At 49.1% G+C, this 6712-nt stretch overlaps 1 pseudogene; it reads right to left on the bottom strand.

Moving 5' to 3' along the window:
• Positions 1-5476: 5476 nt before the first annotated feature.
• On the bottom strand, positions 5477-6107 carry LOC102728366 (large ribosomal subunit protein eL31 pseudogene; annotated as a pseudogene).
• Positions 6108-6712: the final 605 nt, after the last annotated feature.

The raw sequence follows: 6712 nt of genomic DNA, 5'->3' as shown, positions 1-6712 counted from the left end.
GAAAGAGATACGGTGAGACCAGGGAACAGGGGCCAGACCCCACAAGGACATGAAGGTCCTGTTAAACGGTGGACTGTTTATCCCCCATCACCGAAGGAGGATGTAGGAAGGTTTCTTGAAGTGGACGCCCAATGAACTAGGTTTGAAGTCGGGGAGCATTGCAACAGGGTGCCAAGGGTAGCCCCCAGTGGCATTCCTGGTGAAGGTAACAGAGTGAACTCTGATCCGGAGGGAAAGAGTTCAAGGTACTGAGGAAATAGTGGGTGGCCTGGTATGGGAGGGGCACATGGTATGTGCAGAGGTGTAGTGGGCAATAAACCTAGATAGGAAGATCAGAGACAAGCTCCAGACAGTATGCTAAGGAGTTTGGACTTTATTCCTCAGACAATGGGGAGCCACTGAAGACTTTCTGATCATTGGACAGATGTGATCAGAGCTGCCCTTAGCAAGGATGGATTTAATGGGGAAAGCAGGCAGGAGATTATTATCTATGCGAGAGGCAAGGTGGGTCTGATTTTATTTTATTTTATTTATTTATTTTTAAATGTTTTATTTATTCATGAAAGTCAGAGAGAGAGAGGCAGAGGCAGAGGGAGAAGCAGGCTCCCCGCCCAGCAGGGAGCCCGATGCGGGACTCGATCCCAGGACCCCGGGATCACGACCCGAGCTGAAGGCAGACGCTTAACCATCTGAGCCACCCAGGCGCCCCGGTGGGTCTGATTTTAACACTCAGCCATGTACTGAGCACATACCATGTGCCAGGCATTGTATTGAAAGCAGAGAATGCAAAGAGGACAAAGAGACTGCCTCTGCCCTGCCCTACAGCACTCATAGATGGCTAAAATGACAATGAGAATCCAGTGTGATGTGACAGTAACATGACCAGGATGTTATGGAAACCCTTAAGAAAGGGGCCGCTGGACCTGCCCGAAGCAGGCTCAGTAGTCAGGAAAGGCGCTCAAAGTGATACGAAGCCTCCTTGAGCCTTTCTTGAGGGATGGCTTCCAGAAAAGAGTGGAGAGCCGCATTTCATTTCAGGTGGTGCCAGCACAGGTAGAAAAGCTTGGAAGTTTTGTGGGTTTTTTAAAGATTTTATTTATTTATTTGACATAGAGAGAGAGAGCACAAGCAGGGGGAGCAGCAAGCAGAGGGAGAGGGAGAAGCAGACTCCCCGCTGAGCGGAGAGCCTGATGTAGGACTCAATCCCAGGACCTTGGGATCATGACCTGAGCCCAAGGCAGCCACCTAACCGACTGAGCCACCCAGGTGCTTGAAAAGCTTGGAAGTTTGAGAGCGGAAGGACCACAGGCTTGGTCTGAGGATGGGGGCGGCAGTGCTGTGTCCAGAGGGAAGGCCAGGCAGATAATTGGCCCCACAAGGAGGGTTTTGCATATCAAACTAGTTTGTTTCTCATCATTAAGGTAATGGAATAGGGACCTGGGTGACTCAGTCAGTTAAGCGTCTGCCTTTGGCTCGGGTCATGATCCCAGGGTCCTGGGATGGAGTTCTGCATTGGGCTCTCTGCTCAGTGGGGAGCCTGCTTCTCCTTCTCCCTCTGCCTGCCGCTCTGCCTACTTGTGCGCTCGCTCTCTCTAATAATAAATAGATAGATAAATAAAATCTTTAAAAAAAAAAAAAGGTAATGGAATAAATTATCCCAACCTCTTCTGTTCGTTCTCTCAGCCCTGGCGGGGGGCAGTGCCCCCTACCGATGGTCGCCACCTCCTTGGTACTTGAGCTCTTTCTGTCTTTTCAGTGTCCTAGCTGATAACTTTAGACTTCGTAAACGATTGATCTGAAAGACTAATCTGAAATCTTAACCGAGCTCTGTTAGAATTGCTGGTGTGATTTCAGTTCCCTGGCTGGACCCTGACTGACCTAGAGGGCTTGAGGGATTTGAGGAGGAGATCTGCATTTTGGAAAGATCTCTCTAGGAACAATTATATTTTTATTTTTATTAATCTATTTTTAAGTAATCTGTACACCCAACATGAGCCTCGAACTCAAGACCCCATGATTAAGAGTCACATGCTCTACTGACCACACCAGCCCTGTACAGGCTAGAACAATTAAAGAGAATGAAGCTGGGAGGCAAAGAGCCTGTTCAGGCAGTGGTCTCAGTACTGGGGCGGGGGGGCAGGGGTGAGCCCCAAGGACAACAGCCCGGGTGTGGGCTGCGGAATGGAGATAGAAAGGAGAGGACCCACTCAAGAGAGACTAGGGTAATAGAATTGACAGAAGTTGGGGACCATAATGGGAGGTTTGCTTAGGCTTCTGGATTTTCATGGAGTGCCATTTACTGGGGCACAAAATATAGAAGAATTAGGTGGGTGTTGAGGGGATTGAGCCTGAGGGGCTGTGGAACCACAGGTGGAAATGTTCCAAGGGCAGCTGTATATACAGATCTGTGGTCAGAAAGAGAGTGTGAATGGGACAGATGGATTAGGAAATCAAGCGGGAATTGTTGTGGTGATGGGTGAGATCACCCAGGGAGCATGTGGAGGAGGATGAGAAGAGGGCTGAGGGTGGAACCCTTGGAATTGCAACACTTAGATGTGCCAAGGAAGAGGAACCGTAGAGAATCCTGAAGAGAAGCCTGGGAACCACAGAAATGGTGGAGGGAGGACCAGGCAGGGCTTTTATAAGGAGGATGGGGCCTGGGCACCTTGGACTTGTGCAGGGGATGCCTATTACAGGCACAGGTATACATATACATTTTTTTTTTTTTAAGATTTTATTTATTTATTTGACAGAGAAAGACACAGCGAGAGAGGGAACACAAACGGGGAGTGGGAGAGGGAGAAGCAGACTCCCTGCTCAGCGGGGAGTCTGCTTGGCTCTCTCCCTCTGCGCTTCCCCCCAGCTCGTTCTCTCTCTCAGAAATAAATAAAAATCTTTAAAGTTATTCCCTCCCATAAGTTCAGAATATTAAGTAGAAACCTTTTCACATCAATCCTCGTGCCACCCTGCGATCTGGCCCAACCCTTCATCACGGTCCAAGTGCATCAGGAGAAGCCACCTGGCAGGAAGGAGCCAGGTGGAGCAGAGAGCAGCCGGGCATTGCAGTCAATAACCGGTGATAAGGCCAGATGAGTAGCAATATCAAATAATCCAGAACCGGCTTCATTCCGGGTAGCAGGTAGTGGTCAACTGTCTTCAGCCAGGCGACACGGAAGGGGTGGAGGTGTCCCAGATACCTGGGAGGTGAAGTGGGAGGGAGCACATGTTTATGGAGTGGGCCAGGCCCTGTGCTAGGCTCTTTGCATGTTATCGTAATGAACCTTCCCAAAGCCCTGCCTCTTTCAAAGATAAGGAAGCTGAGGCTCGGAGAGGTTGAATAATGGGCCCAAGGTCACATAATAATGGGGTGACCCAAGATTTGAACCCAGAAGGCCAAAGCCTGTGCTGTCTCAAATGAGTCCTTGGTCTCCAACTAAATCTATTTCCCTGGTGACCTAAGGGCCGCGTTCTTTAACTTTTGGGCACTGGCACAAACCTTCCCGTAGAAGCTTGAGTCGAGTGATGGCTCAGACCCAATCAGCGGCCTGAGGTAGGTATTCTCCATGAGTGGTTTTCTGCTGGTACTTGCTTACAAACCACACTTCCTGTTTCATCATTCACACCTATTGTCTCACTCACTGGGGTTCTTGCCTAATAATGCCTTCTTCGCCACTCCCGCCGTGGGGGTGAGGTGACTGGGGAACAGGCTATAATGAGGTGTCCATCAGACCTGCTCACCTTCCAGACAGACCCTAAGACCCAAACGAGCAACCGACAACTCTGGGGGCAGGCCAATTACCATCCGATGTCTGAGACCCTAGAAGATCCCCTTTGAGCCTGATTACAGGCCAAATGATCATACTAGCTGAAGGGCATTGGGTGGCTTTCTGTATGCCAGGCTTTAGGCTGTGTGCCTGACATGCGCTTTTTCCTGTCACCCTTCAAACAATCCCATGAGGTAAGTGATTATTGTGCCCATTTTGCATGCAAGGGAACCACTCAGAGAAAGGTGTCTACATCCAGTAAGCATCAGGAATGTCTAAAACAAAGGCACAGAGTTTGCCTGCCGGCCCCACTCATTTCCCCTTCTGTCCCTGCCCCCAGGGTCCTTGGCTTGGATTCCCTGATCCGTGAGAAATCCCTCCTTCTTCTTCCTAAGGCCAAAGGAAATTCTGGCCAGGATTGCAAAATGGTGGTAATGGAAATGTGTGCCTTGGGTGTACCCAGAGTCCCAGTCAGGAGCTTTTTACTCCATAAATCTTTTTACACAAAGAGAACTATAAAGCTCTGTCCCCTGTTACAGGTATTTTATATTATTGGTGGAGCCAATAAAGAAGGCGCGTATGTGATGCATGTCTGGGTATGTGTTTACGTGTGTACATAAGGCAGGCTAGGAATTAGGCAAATCAACCTCATAGACCTGTCCCCTGTTTCTATGGTCATATGTGGGCTTCAGTGACAGTAATTTCTAAACCAACGTCAGGACCCATGGAGGGGCCGGTGTAAGCGTCTTTGCAACAATGAAACCCATACCATCCACAGGAGATACAGAGGCTGTTGGCTAACAGCTAAGCAGAGATGCTTTGGTGTGCTTTGGGGGAGGTCCTAGAGGCCCCTGGGCGAGACGAGATTTGGCTAAGAGTTGAGACCTGAGAATTTAAGTACAATCTTGCCAGGGGCCCACAGCCTGCTAAGGATTAGCATCATTACATGCAATTTCAAAGATGCTGTTACGGAGGATCTGATGTTCCCAGCACATCCAGGGAAACATGATAGCCTAAAGCTAGAGGGGAGCTCTGAAACAATAGATTGTTTCAGGGGCCATTATGAGATGCATTACATTAATACAAACTGTCATGGAGAATTGAGCCAGGCCTGCTCACATATGAGGTCAAAAAGATTGCTCCTGCTTAAAATAGTCAGTGAATGGAGATGAAAGCGATTGGTTTTGCACGATGGGAATTCAACAAACATGTATAGCTTCACTACCACTATTACTTACTGGCTTCCAGATCCTGGTTGGTGCCAGGCCCAGAGAGGACTGAGACCAGGCTTGCAGTGATAATGGGGTTGATAGAAGTGCGGGCAAGATCATGCTATAGTGTGAGGGGGAGGGATTTTTTTTTAAAGATTTTATTTATTTATTTGATAGAGAGAGCAAGAGCATAAGCAGGGGGAGCAGCAGAGGGAGAGGGAGAAGCAGGATCCCCGCAGAGCAGGGAGCCCGATGCAGGACTTGATGCCAGGACCCCGGGATCATGACCTGAGCCGAAGGCAGCCGCTTAACCGACTGAGCCACCCAGGCACAGTAGGAGCTGGGGTTATAACAGTGGCAAGAGTGGAGTCCAGAGGATGATTCATTCATTCTCAGGAGGGGGCTGGTACTCGTTTTCTCCTAATTTGTCACCTAGCAAATTACCGCAAACTTAGTGGCTTAAACAACAAACATTTATTACCTCATAGTTTCTGTGTGTCAGGAGTCCAGGCACTGCTTAGCTAGATCCTCTGCTCCGGGTCTCATCAGGTTGTAATCAAGGTGTCTTTTGGCTGCATGCCTTTCTGGAGCTTGGGTACTCTTCCAAGTTCATGTGGTTATTGGCAGAATTTAGTTCCTTGTGCCTGTATGATTAAAGTCCCTCTTTTTTTTTTTTGCAGTTTTATACCTTTATTTGACAATCAGCGATTAGTTCTCATCCACATTAACTGTCTGTAGATTTTTGAAAGTGGTGGCAGGTACATAGGTAACCAGTGTGTAGAGCTTGTTTGATGAATCTTCATCCTCGTTACGTTTTCTGGACAACCGCACACGGATATGGTATGGAACATTCCTTATTCCTTTGGCCCAGACAGCTTTGTTGAGCCTGGTGTCAAAGCGCACATCTGGAGTTCCCATCTCCTTCATGGCAAATTTCCAGATCTCTCTGAGTGCCCGAGGGGCACGCTTCTTGAAACCCACTCCATGGATGCGCTTGTGAATGTTGATGGTGTATTCTCTGGTCACTACCGCGTCGATGGCAGAACGGCCCTTCTTCTTCTCGCCACCCTTCTTCTCAGGAGCCATTCTGCCGGGCCCTGGTTGGAAAGGCGATTAAAGTCCCTCTTGGGTGCCTGGGTGGCTCGGTTGTTAAGCGTCTGCCTTTGGCTCAGGTCATGATCCCAGGGTCCTGGGATCAAGCCCCGCATCGGGCTCCCTGCTCAGCGGGAAGCCTTCTTCTCCCTCTCATACTCCCCTTGCTTGTGTTCCCTCTCTCACTGTCTCTCTCTCTGTCAAATAAATAAATAAAATCTTTTTTAAAAAAAAAAAAGTCCCTCTTTTCCTTCTAGCTGTCAGTGGGGATCATCCTCAGCAACCAAAGGCCACCCTCAAGTCCTTGTCACATGGCCCCTTCCATTGGCCCTCTCACAACATGGCATCTTACTTCTTCAAGGCCAGTTGGAGATTCTCTGATTTCAGGGAGGGTCCCAACCCCTCTTTTTTTTTTTTTTTTTAAAGATTTTATTTATCCATTTCAGAGAGAGAATGAGAGAGAGCACATGAGAGGGGGGAGGGGCAGAGGGAGAAGCAGACTCCCTGGCGAGCAGGGAGCCTGATGCGGGACTTGATCCTGAGACTCCAGGATCATGACCTGAGCCGAAGGCAGTCGCTTAACCAACTGAGCCACCCAGGCGCCCCCAACCCCTCTTTTGAAGGGCTCCCCTGATTCGGCCAGAC

The sequence above is a fragment of the Leptonychotes weddellii genome, chromosome 9 (assembly GCF_054177405.1).
Source record: "Leptonychotes weddellii isolate Sample4059 chromosome 9, ASM5417740v2, whole genome shotgun sequence".
Taxonomy (NCBI): Eukaryota; Metazoa; Chordata; class Mammalia; order Carnivora; family Phocidae; genus Leptonychotes; species Leptonychotes weddellii.
The sequence above is the reverse complement of the archived record's forward strand: the minus strand, read 5'-3'. Positions and strand labels throughout refer to the sequence as shown.